This window comes from Salvelinus alpinus, chromosome 19, assembly GCF_045679555.1.
Source record: "Salvelinus alpinus chromosome 19, SLU_Salpinus.1, whole genome shotgun sequence".
Classification (NCBI taxonomy): domain Eukaryota; kingdom Metazoa; phylum Chordata; class Actinopteri; order Salmoniformes; family Salmonidae; genus Salvelinus; species Salvelinus alpinus.
This window is the reverse complement of record NC_092104.1, coordinates 52,764,638-52,781,308: the sequence shown is the minus strand read 5'-3', so window position 1 is coordinate 52,781,308 and position 16,671 is coordinate 52,764,638.

The window sequence follows — 16,671 nt, the reverse complement described above, 5'->3', positions numbered from 1 at the left end:
ACTTATATAATCAATTCATACTAAGTTATTTTAAATAATTCATATTCCACCCCAATATTGTGTTGATCCCTGTTTGTCTCTTTAGTGTTGCCAAAGCTCCGGACCTGGCCAAAGTCAATAGGTATGGAGTCAGTGAGCTGGAGAAAGAAGGTACTTTCTCACTAAATTGAATAGTCTCAACTAATGTCTTATTTTTTCCTTACCCCTTACCTTTTTCTACCACTGATCTGAAAAGAACATGACAGATGGAAGCTATACTGTGTAAACCTATCCAGTCCTTTCACTCATAAGTGTTAATGAAAGAAGGGAAGGCATTTTATAGTTTTGTAGAAATATCCTCAACAAAGATTTAAAAAATACTAATCTAATTTCCTCTCCCCTGTTCCCCCTCTCACTCCTCCCCTTTTCTCTCCCTCACCCAGGTCTGCAGCGTAGGTCAGACTCCCTGGACAGTGAGGCTGACGGTGAGGAGGAGGTCTAGAGTATCTGCTGGCAGGCAGCCATCTTTAAAGTGGGCAATGACTGCAGACAGGTCTCTACACACACACACACTCTGTCTTTCGATCTATATCAGTATCTGTGTTCATCTTCTCTTGATGTCTTCTTTCTCTCTCTCCCATTGTCTTCACAGTCTACAATCTGTATCTTTCACACTATCGCTGTTTCTTCTTCTCTCCTCCTGTTTACTCCCACTTCTTCTCTCCTCCTGTTTACTCTTTCTGCCTCTCTCTCTCTCTTGACAGTACCCCCCCTTCTAGGAGCGGCTCCAGCCGCGGAGCCAGGGTGACCACCACGTAGTTGGTTGAAGTCCCGAACAAGTTCCGGATCCAGGATGTCTCGGGCAGACACCCACGCCCACTCCTTGGGACCGTAGCCCTCCCAGTCCATCAGGTAGTGCAGGGTTCCTTGGACCCGACGAGCCTCCAACAGATGCTGGACAGTGTAGGCTGGGCGACCATCAACAAGTCGAGGAGGCGGAGGGGAAGGTATGGGGGAGAGAAGGGACTGGTCCTTACCAGCTTGAGACGGGAGACATTGAAGGATGGACAGACCCTCATACACCTGGGAAGCTGGAAACGATAGATGACCGGGTTGATGCGTCTCAGGATCTTGAATGGTCTTATGTAAGGTGGTTCTTCCTTTAAAAGTTGCGTTGTACTGTAGCACAGCTTGCGGGCTGCTGCAGAATTCTATGGCATGTTCTTTTGTTACCAAATCACCTTATACCACCCACCACTGCGACCTATATGCTCTAGTCGGCTGGCCCTCGCTACATATTCGTCGCCAGACCCACTGGCTCCAGGTCATCTATAAGTCTATGCTAGGTAAAGCTCCACCTTATCTCAGTTCACTGGTCACGATAACAACACCCACCCATAGCACACGTTCCAACAGGTATATCTCACTGATCATCCCCAAAGCCAACACCTCATTTGGCCGCCTTTCCTTCCAGTTCTCTGCTGCCAGTGACTGGAACAAATTGCAAAAATCGCTGAAGTTGGAGACTTTTATTTCCCTCACCAACTTTAAACATCAACTATCTGAGCAGCTAACTGATCGCTGCAGCTGTACATAGTCCATCTGTAAATAGACCACCCAATCTACCTACCTCATCCCCATACTGTTTTTATTTTATTTACTTTTCTGCTCTTTTGCACACCAGTATCTCTACTTGCACATCATCATCTGCTCATTTATCACTCCAGTGTTAATCTGCTAAATTGTAATTATTCGCTCCTATGGCCTATTTATTGCCTACCTCCTCATGCCTTTTGCACACACTGTATATAGACTTTCTTCTTTCTACTGTATCATTGACTTGTTTATTGTGTTATTGGCTTGTTTATTGTTTTACTCCATGTGTAACTCTGTTGTTGTCTGTGTCACACTGCTTTGCTTTATCTTGGCCAGGTCGCAGTTGCAAATGAGAACTTGTTCTCAACTAGCCTACCTGGTTAAATATAGGTGAAAAATTTAAGTGTCAGCCGTTGTTGCCATTAATGCTAATTACTGCTAGTTTGACCATCAGAGGGCATCTTTGAGAAGCGTTTGACATTTTTTAATATTGGCTGTACTAGAGAATTTAAAACCTTTTTTGTAAGAACATAGTATATGGGATTGATTCATTTGATTAATATTATGGTGTTTTTATTCCAAGAAAAAAAATAACTCATGGTTTCCGTTAGGAAAATATTGCCCTGTACAACGTGACTGGTAGGTAGTAGGCTACTAAGTGACTTCGAGTGAAGAGCAAAATAATCCTAACATTTCCACACCCTAATTGTAGGCTAAACAATATCGAAATAGAGTTGCGCGAAACGGTGCTGAAATAGTTGACCACATGCGGGTAGGCTATTGCTTCAAATCCTATTATAACAATTGGATGACTTTGGGTGTTGCAGTAAGCAACAATTCGTTGCCTTCATTAGCCTACATTATTCCAATATTTCTGTCATTCAGTGATATTTATTCAGATAGTAATTCGTTATGGATCCATCCAGATATGGTTAGAAAACAATGCATTTGGTGGACTTGGTAAGAGTCTATTGTCCTGCTGATAGCCCATCAAGGGTGCATGGCTTCTTTTGTATTCCTAAAAGAACTCCGGGCCTAATAATGCTAAAAATAATGCTTAAATAAATCGACTGCTGGTCTTTACTGTATGCTGCACATTTTTACATTGTATTCCATTTCCAGCGAGACGATTCAAGGCATCGACTCACTGATGGGTGAAGATGATGAGCGATCAGCAGAGGCAATCAACATCGCTCTAATCACAGTTGACAGTCAGAAGACAGTTGAAGAAATGTGGGCCCATGTGCACCTTCATCAAGTGAACCACAACATGTAGGAAAAAGCGATTTAATTCATGAATCATTTGAACGTTTTTAATATTGTGATAGTGAAGAGCAAAACTAATCTTAACATTTACAAATAAAAATCTGATTGATTTATCAAGACCAGTCCCCATGCTATGTCATTCAGTGATATTTTTTCCCATAGTAATTCGTTATGGATCATTTAATATATTTAAAGTCCCTAAACTCGGCAAGAGGCTATTGTCCTGCTGATAGTTGAAATAAACATCTGCATTTTGAAAGAGTATTTGTATCATTATTTTATTAACGAAAGCATAAAGATGTTGATGAAGAAATACTCTACAGTTTACTGTATGCTTTATCCAACATTTTGCTATTGCATGAAGTTTGGAGTTAGAAATGTAAAACTTTAGAGTACTTAATACATTGCATGTTGGGGGGATTTTTTTCACACCTACCCGAGCTATCCTTTTGTAAAGATTGAAGATCCTATTGTCCTGCTAATAACCCATCATGGAAACGTTGGTTGCACCCATAGGTTTTAGGCCTGCAGTAGGTTATAATAATCCATGCCTTCTGGGAATGTTTTAAGTCTTTTGACAGTTTTGGCTGTCCGAAGTATTAAAATCAACCAATGTCAGCCTTTAAATGCTTTATTATCCAAATGTTTAAAGTGCGTGTGGGCGATGGCGAGAAACCAAATGGTGCAGTTTGGGCACAGGAGACAAAATAAATGAGTAAAAAAAAAAATAAGGAAAAATAAACTTGCAACACGCGTTCAAAATGAATAGGATTTATTTTGTTTACATTCTTCATTGTAACCAGGTCACAAATAATTGAACACACACAACATGAGCAGATTAACTTGGTCAAAACATTTATTTATTAAAGACTATCAGACTGAAACAGCTCCATTAATTTATGAACAGATACTCAATTTGTGCCACAGGTTAGACTATCGATAGATCAGCGATATTTTGGAGATTTTGTTTTCAAATAACCAAAAGTGAGCGGTTGTCATCTGAATAAAGGGAAAATACCATTCTTGAACATGGGGTGAGACAACAGGCCCTTTTAATTTTGTCTGGCTTGCCATTCCAAATATAATTGAATATTTTTTGCTAATGTAATTTAAACAGGTTGCTGGGTGTAGGCAAAACCATAAGCAAATAGATAAACTGTGATATGTCTAAAGAGTTAAGCAGGGTGATTTTTCCACAAATAGACAGGTATTTTCATCAAGGACGTTGTTTGCAGAGTCCACAAACAGGAGGTGGAGTTCCAGAGCTCACAGGTGTGCATGGATTGTGACTCTCTTGTTCCTCTCCCTCTTCAATGCGTGACTCTCCGACAATACCGTCTGACTCTCCGCCAATGACGTGACTCTCCGCCAATACCACCTGGCTCTGGATCAATGCATCAGCTGATTAATTTTACAATCACAGCTAAAGCGATTTAATTAAGGGTTTCAGTTAGGAAAATATGGCGCTGTACAACGGGACCGGTTCAGACTACTGTAGGTCTAAACTACTAAGTGACTGCAAGTGAAGAGCAAAATGTTACTAACATTTCCAAATAAAAATCTGATTGATTTATAAAGACCAGTCCCCATGCTCTGTCATTCAGTAATAATAATTGGATAACAGATCGGCTCTCTGAACTCATTAAGATGCGGCTTTTATCTTCAATATAATCATTAATTCAGAAGGTTAAACCCATAGGTTTTAGGCCTGCAGTAGGTTATAATAAACGAAAAATTGCATGTCAATTCATAAACCGTATGCCATGGAATTGGTATATCGAAAATCTCTTCCCAACTATTTAGCAATATATATGGCACAGCTGTACATTTTTTGGTCCTTAAATGAAACTGGTATATATTTTGATTTATCACAGTTGTCTTTAACCAATTTTGGGCTTTAATTTGGGGCCGACAGAAAAGTTCCTTACTTTTTCCCCCTTCCACTTGATAAAGGTTCCAATTTTTTAATTTAACCTTTATTTAACTAGTCAAGTCAGTTAAGAACAAATTCTTATTTACAATGACGGCTTACCAAAAGGCAAAAGGCCTCCTGCGGGGACGGGGGCTGGGATTAAAAATAAATAAAATGTAAATATAAATATAGGACAAAACACACATCATGACAAGAGAGACAACACAACACTACACAAAGAGAGACCTAAGGAAACAACGTAGCAAGGCAGCAACACAACACGGTAGCAGCACAAAACATGGTATAAACATTATTGGGCACAGACAACAGCACAAAGGGCAAGAAGGTAGAGACAACAATACATCACGCAAAGCAGCCACAACTGTCAGAGTATCCATGGTTGAGTCTTTGAATGAAGAGATTGCGATAAAACTGTCCAGTTTGAGTTTGTTGCAGCTCTTTCCAGTTGCTAGCTGTTGCGAACTGAAAAGACGAGCGACCCATGGATGTGTGTGCTCTGGGGACCTTTAACAGAATGTGACTGGCAGAACGGGTGTTTTATTTATGTGCAGGATGAGGGCTGCAGTAGATATCTCAGATAGGTGGGAGTGAGGCCTAAGAGGGTTTTATAAATAAGCATCAACCGGTGGATCTTGTGACTGGTATACAGAGATGACCAGTTTACAGAGTAGTATAGAGTACAATGATGTGTCCTATAAGGAGCATTGGTGGAAAATCTGATGGCCACATGGTAAAGAACATCTAGCCGCTCGAGAGCACCCTTACTTGCCGATCTATAAATTATATCTCCGTAATCTAGCATGGGTAGGATGGTCATCTGAATCAGGGTTAGAGGGGCGATTACGATAGAGGAAATCAAGTCTAGATTTAACTTTAGCCTGCAGATTTGATATGTGCTAAGAGAAGGATAGTGTACCGTCTAGCCATACTCCCAAATAATTGTATGAGGTGATTACCTCAAGCTCTAAACCATCAAAGGTAGTAATCACACTGGTTGGGAGAGGGGCATTCTTCTTACCAGTCCGCATTAACTTTGTTTTGGAGGTGTTCGGAACAAGGTTAATGGCAGAAAAAGCTTGTTGAACACTAAGAAAGCTTTGCTGTAGAGCGTTTAACACAAAATCCAGGGAGGGGCCAGCCTAGTATAAGACTTTATCATTGGCAAATAAATGGATGAGAGATCTTCCTACTGCTTGTGCTATGTTGTTGATGTAAATTGAGAAGAGCGTGGGGCCTATATTCGAGCCTTGGGGTATTCCCTTGGTGACAGGCAGTGGCTGAGACAGCAGATGTTCTGACGTTATACACTGCACTCTTTGAGAGAGTTAGTTAGCAAACCAGGGCAAATCAGAGAAGCTGAAATGGTCTAACCACAAGGACACCGTAGTGAAGAACGCACAACAAATGCAAGTAGTCCGGGTAGCCATTTGACTAGCTGTTCAGAAGTCTAATTGAGGTAATATGTACATGTAGGTAGAAAGTGACTATGCATAGATTATAAAGAGAGAGTAGCAGCAGCGTAAAAGAGGGGTCTGGGTAGCCCTTTGATGAGCTATTCAGGAGTCGTATGACTTGGGGGTAGAAGCTTGTTAAGAAGCCTTTTGGACCTAGACTTGGCGCTCCGGTACCGCTTGCCGTGCAGAAGCAGAGAGAACAGTCTATGATTAGGGTGGCTGGAGTCTTTGGCAATTTCTAGGGCTTTCCTCTGACACCGCGTGGTATAGAGGTCCTGGATGGCAGGAAGCTTGGCCCCAGTGATGTACTGGACCGTACGTACTATCCTCTGTTTTGCAGGAGTATTCAAAAGTTTTAAACAGTAATTAACACATCAATAGGCAAAAAGTAGAGAATATAAAATGTTGTTTTTAAAAGGTGTCAAAACAATAACTCTGCTCACCAAAACATATCATTTTGATTGGACATGAATTATCCTACCAAAGAAGCATTTGGGCTTAACCTATTCTCTATCAAATTTGGTTCAATTACACCCATTTCAATCCAGCTAAACTATTTTCTATTACAATAGAATAACGTTATTATTGTGTAGGAAAAAAAACGACATTTCCAAATATGGTTTCAACAAGGCTACATGTTGTTGTTTTAATTAATCAACAATAGATAATTATTATATAACATAAATTGTTCAGGGAAAGGAAGATAGTGTCAAAATTGTGTCTGGGTTAGGAGATAAACTATTTACCAGGCTTATCAAAGCTTGAATGACAATGATCATATTATTTCATTAATTAATCACATCTAACCTTCGATAGTAGCCATAGGCCTATCCACAGTGTAACAATGTTTTTAACCTACATGAGAAATATTTATACAGGCCTTTAACCTATATAATTCAGTACCTATTTTCAACATATTCACACTTAGAATCAAATTCTCTTCAATGTCTTGTCCCCCTTTATTGCAACATTCCTAATGTTTTGAGATGATCCTCTCTTGTTTGTAAGGGAACCTCATGTTTTGAAGACAGTATTGACCAGATGTCCGTTAGGTCCAGGTCGTCGTGGTCCTGGACTCACACTAGAGAAAAGAGGACATAGAAGCATTCAGATGTTAAACAACCCTTATGTAACCTTCAGGTCATTTTCACATTTCGAGTTTTAAGGAACTCATAATGTGGGCACATGACAGGTATATTTTCATCCAAATTGCCTATAATGAAAAATTGGTTTTCCTCAAAGGAGAAGAAGGCCACCTAACTCAACATGGAAAATTAACAGTGTAATATTGGCTACTTTAGAAATAAATAAAACAGAATTATCATAGGCTAATAATATATATGGAGACCTATTTATATATGCAATTATTTTCCAATAGAAAGTGGAGAACTCTCCACAGTATGACAACTAATTCATTGTAACAAGAAGATATCTGTTAAAAATGTAATATAAAGCACGACCCTTCAAAGTCATTAAACAAAATCTGCATGATGGGGTATGTGGACACCACTTCAAATTAGTGGATTTGGCAATTTCAGTCACACCCGTTGCTAACATGGGTATAAAATCAAGCACACAGCCATGCAATCTCCATACACAAACATATGCAATAGAATGGCCCGTACTGAAGAGCTCAGCGACTTTCAACGTGGCACCGTCATAGGATGACACCTTTCCTGCTAGAGCTGCCCTGGTCAACTGTAAGGGCTGTTATCGTGAAGTGGAAATGTCTTAGAGCAAGAACGGCTCAGCCACATAAAAATCATCTGTCCTTGGTTGCAACACTCACTACCGAGTTCCAAACTGCCTCTGGAAGCAACGTCAGCACAAGAACTGTTCATTGGGAGGTTCTTTAAATGGGTTTTCATTGCAGAGCAGCCGCACACAAACCTAAGTTCACCATGCGCAATGCCAAGCGTCGGCTAGAGCGGTGTAAAGCTCAATGCCATTGGACTCTGGAGCAGTGGAAACGTGTTCTATAGTGGCAGTCCGACAGATAAATATGGGTGTGGCAGATGCCGGGAGAACGCTACCTGCCGAATGCATAGTGCCAATTTTAAAGTTTGGTGGAGGAATAATGGTCTGGGGCTGTTTTTCATGGTTCAGACCAGGCCCCTTGGTTTTAGTGAAGGGAAATCTTAACACTAGAGCATACGATGACATTCTAGACAACTCTGTGCTTACAACTTTGGTAACAGTTTGGGGAAGGCCTTTTCCTGTTTCAGCATAACAATGCCCCTGTACACAAAGCGAGGTCCATGAAGAAATGGTATGTCGAGATCGGTGTGGGAGAACTTGACTGGCCTGCACAGAGCCCTGACTTCAACTCCATTGAACACCTTTAGGATGAATTGGAACGCCGACTGCTCACTAATTCTCTTGTGGCTGAATGGAAGGAAGTCCCCGCAGAAATGTTCCAACATCTAGTGGAATGCCTTCCCAGAAGAGTGGAGGCTGTTATAGCAGCAAAGGGAGGACCAACTCCATATTAATGCCCTTGATTTTGGAATGAGATGTTCAGAAACCTTGGTAGTAAGCTCACTTTAAAATAGAACTTTCATTTTTTGGAAGCATAAATCAGCATAACAGTCAGATTTAAGATATAAATCCTAATAGGATTTATAATCATTTACATGGAAACAAATGGATGTGGACAGGCATATTGACATGTATATCAACTAATGACAAATTATGCATTCTTGTTCAACCAAAGAATACACTTCTAGGTGCTTGGCCTGAAAATGTTTAATTGCACAATCAACTTTTGGAGAGTTGGCGTGCAGGCATAACAAATACTTTTTCTAAACATACTTTCGGGTAGAAATGTGCCCTAAACACATAAAGACTCCAATTCAAGATTACAAGAAAGGTGTCCAAAATGCTTGACTAATACCTCCTTCTACAGCAAGGTTTCCAAACCTTGGTGAACAGCGTTGCCCTGAGTGAGGCACAGCCTCTGATGTACAACAGCGGGGTTAACACAGCATTTAAGCGTGGAAGAATTCTAAGGGGATCGGTTCCTTCGTTTCTAAACGAATAACACGTTGACCCGATAAAATTACAACAAATTATGTGGATGAAAATGGGTAACCATGCCACCAGGAAAAACACTGCTACAACTATGATTAGGTACACCGAGGAGCGCTTGTTCTCTCTCTCCACAGAGGGCGGCTCTCTCTCCAACTGGAATTTAGCTATAAAGAACAGTCTAATATTCAGGCCTATCATAATGATCACAGTGAAAATGTTCCCAACAAAGGTACCGATACCCGTGACTTGTTTCGCGATCCCCATTGAAACTAGATTGTTCACCGCTACAATGGCAAAAGCGTAAACCCAGTAAAATAGGATGACAAGCAGCGTCCTGTTGCGGGTCATTCTCTGGGAGTATTTAAAAGGTGCTGTCACTGCGTGATACCTATCGGACTGTGCTGCCAGTATAGCCATGTACGAGAGCCCCAGGAATGTGGGAGCGATGTAAAACGTTCTTTTAGGGGAGTCATAGCTGTCCCTCACGTCTAGGACGCCCACATAGTAATAGGATACCCCAGAACAGATGTCGCTGAAAGAGGTACTCAGCATGTACATAAAGCGGTTCTCACTGCGCAGCGACTTGTTCATCATGATTGAGAGAAACACCGAGATGTTGAGGAAAATAATTGCGGCTGCCAGCACTATGCTGAAAAGAAACATCAGCACATTCCCGAAACTATTGAGGGGCAACACGGGTGACAGACCCACACTGTGGTTACTCATTGAGAGATACGAGAGGGAGCAGAGAGAGAGAGCGTCAGTCTTGTTACTCATGCCATAGCTCGCGCTTCTAAAGAGTCAGAGAGAGGTGGAGAGGTGCGCACTGTAAGCACTTGCGGGTGATAGGTATGCCACATCTATGACTGGACACTGGGTTTATATAAAAGATGCACGAGGGGCTGGTTAACAGGGATGGGCTCAATTCCCTTGGATTCTAATTAATGCATTGTTCGTATTCAAGGGAATGGTTGTATAGCCTAACAAATTGGGTTGAGATGTCAAGGGAAAAATGTATGCAATTTAATGAGCTATTGCCTATGTTATGAATATCCGATGACAAATATCCACTTGTTACAGGCCCATGGCTAATGGCTATGGTTCATCTCTAGGTTTCTTCCTAGGTTCCTGCCTTTCTAGGGAGTTTTTCCTAGAGACCATGCTTCTAAATCATTGCTTGTTGTTTGGGGTTTTAGGCTGGGTTTCTGTATAGCACTTTGTGACATCGGCTGATGTAAAAAGGGCTTTATAAATACATTTGATTGATTGATGCACTTTGTCCCATTTTCAGGATTCATCTTGGGTTGATTCGAACCTACAGCATATATCCAATATAGTTGATGAAATAAATTGAGGCATTGAACAAATATAAATAAGACAGCTAGATACACCTACTTCGAACCCTAGCAAACTAATAAAACATTGCTATGCCTACACAATACCACAGATTATTTTACATCAGCCAATGTCACAAAGTGCTATACAGAAACCCAGCCTAAAACCCCAAACAACAAGCAATGATTTAGAAGCATGGTCTCTAGGAAAAACTCCCTTAGGTCGGCAGGCACCTCGATACAACATGGTGCACTGGTCATTCGCATCAGGTTTAGTGGCTCGCGAGTACGGCACACATCATGATTTAGGTGTCACTCTGAAAAAATATGGGTAATCTTTTGAACTGCTAGAAACAAGCCATTTTCTCTGTAGTAATGGTGGCAAAATAACGGTCACGAATCTGCGCTCAGTGTATTCTCTATGGCACTCAGAGGTGATGTTTTTCTAGGTCACAAAGCTAGATATTTACGAGAAATTTAGAGCAGACCGAAATGGCTTTTGTCAATTTGAGCTAGCTAGCTAGCAAACATTAGCCAGCTATCTAGCTAGGTTAGCTAAGGAAACATGCAGTAATTCAACATTGGCAAGCGTTAAATATACTTATAAACAAGGCAAGGTACCTACCCAGCAGCTGATGAAAATATTATTCCACTTCACAGCCGCTTCAAGAAGCTATTTGCAAAAATTGTCTGAGCTTCATGTGTCTCACCTGACAGCATGAGGTTGGCGCCTGAAATGGATCATTTGAATCTACAGTAGGCATAAGCTATTACTGTAAGTAGATACAGTATGTTAGAGTAATTTCTACAGTAAGCTTCCGAATTACAGTTAACTTCTTTGGGCTAGGGGGCAGTATTCGGAAGTTTGGATGAATGAGATGCCCAAAGTAAACTGCCTGTTACTCAGGCCCAGAAGCTAGGATATGCATATAATTGGTAGTATTGGATAGAAAATACTCTAAAGTTTCCATAAAAGTTCAAATAATATCTTTGAGTATAACAGAGTTGATATGGCAGGCGAAAACCCAATGTAACAGGGTTGGTTATGTTTCCACTTGCCTCTAAAGAAATGTGTATTTGATGTTCAAGCATTCTTATTGGTTAGTTCAACTCTGATGACAATAAGGGGTGTTGTGATTGGCCCCGCTTGCAGATAGGGGGAGATCGCGAACGTCAGGTCTTCCCAGTATGAAAATGTGATGCAAGGGGTAGGTCACGTTCTGAATACTGTTTTCTATTTTCTATTTTACAATGTGTACAAGTTTGCTGTACGTTACTGATTTTATACATGTGTGGGTATATGGTACCTGTTAGGGATTGAAGGGCTTTCTGGGATGTGCTTTGGCATATGATTGCTATAAATAATTGTGTTAGCTAGCATACACCGATGTCATGGTCACATAAGCCACGGCTAACACAGTTGTCTTCATGCTACAGATTTTGCCATCGACAGCCATCAACACTGTTAAGCCCTGCACAACTAACGTGCTGTTTCCAATTTAACAACAGGTATTTACACATGTTATATTTTGTATTGTATTTTTGTATTTTGTTGGGCCAGTATGAAAATGTGATGCAAGGGATTTTGCCATCGACAGCCATCAACACTGTTAAGCCCTGCACAACTAACGTGCTGTTTCCAATTTAACAACAGCAGAAATAAATGATGCTCAACTGGGACTACTGGCCGAAGTTATTTATTTTGTGAAAACACAACGCATGGAGAGTACACTATACATCTGTTACACTGGTGCCGTGACTCGTCTTCTTGTCTTCGCCGGACGTCACGTGGAGGGATCGGAGACCCGGCTTCAAGAAGTACTGTGGTTGCTGATACACGCCTAAGGCCTAGGTTTTGTATTCTGCGCAAGTGGAGTTCTCAGGGAGCTCCTGGTAGCATGAGTGAGTGGGGAATATAATATACTGTTTATTAGTTGTATGTGTTGATGTTATGATTATTTAGTGATGTAATTGTGCTGTTACGCTACTGACCTTCGGAAGCCAATTAACGTGAGGGTGATGCCATTTTCTACCACACGGTGGCGACAACTATTTATTAAGGCGTTTCTTGTTACTTTTCTGTGTTGATTCTTGGCCTTGTTAGACAACCACTACTGAACTTTTATTTTGAGTGCATTATGTTCAAGCTGATTTTATAGAAGTGTTCATATTGATTGTGATAATTTTCATTTTTATTTTTTTGGGGCACTTAATATTTACAACAACAAAACAAAAAAAATATTTTTTTTTATTTTAAAAATGGAAAGTTTTGGGAGAGGTAGGGGAGTTTTCATGTTTAACCCTTCACTGCCAGTGGGTAGGGGGGCATCTATTTCTCCAGTTACTTCCACACCTCTGGCCAGGCCAACTACGCAGGCTAGTGTGCACCTTCCACATGATTTAGAGCTACCTCAACTCAGTGCATTCGAGCCAGTTTCACCTAATCCTAGGAAGGAGGATGTGTCTATGGATTTCCTGGCAGACATTGTTAAGCAGATAGGTTACTCAATAGGTGAAAATATTGCCTCTTGTTTGGAATCAAAGGCTATGGGAGATGGGGTGGGACAGAAGGTTGATTATGTTGGTGGTACCAAGGTTGGGGCCAGCTCTAGTCTAAATGTAGTGGTGAAAAATGATGTCAGGGAACCAGCGTGTTTCAGGGGGGATGGTTCAGAGGAATGCACAGTGCATGAGTGGGAGGAGACTATGTTAGTGTACATGCAGAAGAAGGGCTATGGTGGGCAGGAGAGGTCAGATGAAGTTTTGGGTAAGCTGACAGGGCGGGCACGTGACGTGGTAAGAGTAAGCCTACGCAGTAACCCAGTTGACTTAAGCCAGGGCCCTAGACCGGTTTTTGACATTCTGAAGCATCACTTTAGCGACACAATCAACTCTGACATGCCCCTAGCTGATGTTTATTCTACGTTGCCAATGGAAGGTGAGACTCCATTTGATTACTGGATCAGACTGAACAGAGCCATAGAGGTGGCAGAGGACTGTTTGAAGAGGCAGAACAAGGAGCTAGACAATCCATCACGTGTTCTGACTGTCATGTTCATCAAGCACTGTCCGAACCCAGAGCTGTCATTGATATTCATGTGCAAACCATTGCATGAGTGGACGGCTGCGGAGGTCCATGGCAGGCTGGAGGAGTACCAGAGGAAGTGTAAGGCTCCAAGTCCCTTGCGGCTGGCCCCACTGGTCACCACACTGACGCAGGAAGTAAGTAGGCCAGTGTCGGCTGTTGCAAACTGCCCGGACCCCTTGCAGCAGCCCACAAATGGCTCATCCGAGGCATTGGATCGTGTGATGTGCATGCTTGAACGGGTCTTGGAGCAGAGGCCTCAGCAACCTGTAGGCGGCTATAATAACCGTTTCCAGAGGAAGCCCAGAAGGGAGAACCCGCCTTTGCAATGCAAAGTGTGTGGGGATGCGAATCACAGCACAATGGATCATTGTTATTCTAACCACCTATGCTTCCTCTGTTATGCAGCTGGGCACACACGTCGGGAATGTCCTCGCACTTCATCGGTAACTCCCGTCGCTCCATCAAACAGCAACACGACACAGCGGCAGGAAAACTAGCTGGCCCGCACTGGGTAGGGGGAAGTGCTGGGCCTTGTGAGGTGCCCCAATTCGATAGTGTTGTAGATTTAGAGTCAATATATTCAAGTGTTTGTGATGAAGTCAAGTCGAACGAAAAAGTCATTATGCAAAATACACAGAGAGTGCTCCACAACGATGAACTCTTCTATACTAGTGTGTTACTGGGGGATGTTATAGAGGTGAGCGCTATGATTGACAGCGGTTCTATGGCATGCACATTGAGCTCTACAGTGGTGCCACGCCTTGAGAAAGCAGGTGTGCTCAAGAGTGGCTCCCTCAGTCCGACTGAAGTGGTGTTGGTTGGCTTCGGGGGGTTGAAGACCAAGCCTGTAGGTGTGTGTGAATTGAATCTGTCTGTGTATGGCAGCAGTGTCTCTGTCCCTGTTCTAGTAGTGGATGGCCAACGTGATGAGCTCATCCTAGGCAGCAACGTGATAAAACACCTCATCAGGGAGCTGAAGACGACCAGTGACTTCTGGGAGAAGATGTCATCATCTGAACACAATGGAGATGACAAACTGTTCCGTCTGCTGGCTAATGTAGAGAGATGGAAAGGAACAGAAGTGCCGGAAAGAGTGGGCACGGTAAGGCTGAAGCGGGCGGTCACATTGGAGCCCATGCAGGAACATTTAGTCTGGGGACGGTTGTGTACGCCTCAAAATGTATCTGCGGGCAGTGCTGTCGTTATTGAGCCTACGAGGGCACGCTCAAGACCGAAAAACATTCTAGTGGGGAGAACAGTAGCGACATTGTGGAGCGATGGCTGGGTCCCTGTCAAAGTTATCAATCCCTCACCAAAGCCAGTAACAGTGAGACGCAATGCCAAGATAGCGGATGTTTTTCCTTGCATGGCATTAGAGGACTTTGACACTGACTACATAGATGGGCCCACTGTCGAACCGGTCCCCCTGGTGCAGCAGGTACACAAAATGGATGCCAATCAAGACTTTGACAATGGTAGTGGAGATAGCTTGACCGTTGACAGTGCCGTAAAACCGCACAGAGTGACAAGTGAGGTGTTGCACGAGTTAGGGCTAGGTGACATTGACATTGAGTCCACTCAGTTGTCGCAACAGTGTAAGGCCCGGCTAGTTCAGCTAATAGCCCGCTACGAGTGTATCTTCTCCCGGAACAAACTAGATTGCGGGAAGGCTACTGGATATGTCCATCGCATCAGACTCAGTGACACTAAGCCTTTTAGGCTACCTTACCGTAGGCTCTCCCCTAACCATTATGACAAGCTCAGGCAGGCCTTGGATGAGATGGAAGAGCGAGAGATAATCAGGAAATCCAGCAGTGAGTATGCCTCCCCGCTCGTGCTGGTCTGGAAGAAGTCTGGCGATCTGAGACTGTGTACAGACTTCCGATGGCTCAATGCTCGCACCGTAAAGGATGCTCACCCTCTACCTCACCAAGCTGATGCTCTGGCGGCCCTGGGTGGCAATGCCTTCTTCTCTACAATGGATTTGACCTCAGGCTACTACAATGTGGAGGTGCATGAAGACGACAAGAAGTTTACAGCCTTCACTTCTCCTTTTGGGTTATATGAATATAACCGTCTTCCACAAGGACTGTGCAACAGCCCAGCTACATTCATGAGGATGATGTTGAGCATTTTTGGGGATCAAAATTTTTCTAGCCTTCTATGCTACCTGGATGATGTGCTGGTTTTTGCCCCGACTGAAGAACTTGGATTGCAACGCTTGGAGTCAGTTTTTGAGCGTCTCAAGGCCCATAATCTGAAATTGGCTCCAAAGAAATGCCATTTCATGAAGAGGTCAGTGCGGTTCTTGGGGCATGTCATCAGTGAAGGAGGTGTGGCCACAGACCCGGAAAAAGTGAAGGCTATTGCAGGGATGACAGAGAAGGATCTCATGGAGGATAACACGGACGTGCCCTCCCAGGGGAAGATTCGGTCCTTTCTCGGAATGATAGTCTATTACCAGCAGTTCATTGAGGGGTGCTCCACCATCGCTAAGCCGCTGCATGGGCTGACAACTGGGACGAAGGCACCACGCCATGGGAAAAGAAAGAGGAAAAGAAGAATACATAGGAAACTCACAGCAGCAGACTGGACTGGTGAGTGCAAACAGGCCTTTAGTCAGTTGAAACAAGCTCTCCTCGATCAGGTCATGCTAGCCCACCCTGATTTTAGTAGACCTTTCTTGCTGTCTGTAGACGCATCTAGTAATGGATTAGGTGCTGTCCTCTCCCAAGTGCCAGAGGATGGGTCTGCAGCCAGGCCCGTAGCATTCGCTAGCAAATCTCTTACTTATGCACAGTCAAAGTATCCTGCCCATAGGTTAGAGTTTTTTGCTTTACGCTGGGCAGTCTGTGAGAAGTTTAGTCATTGGCTAAGGGGCAAGCCTTTTACTGTATGGACAGACAACAACCCATTAACATACATCCTGTCCAAGCCCAAATTGGACGCCTGTGAACAGAGATGGGTTGCTAAACTCGCTCCATTCGAGTT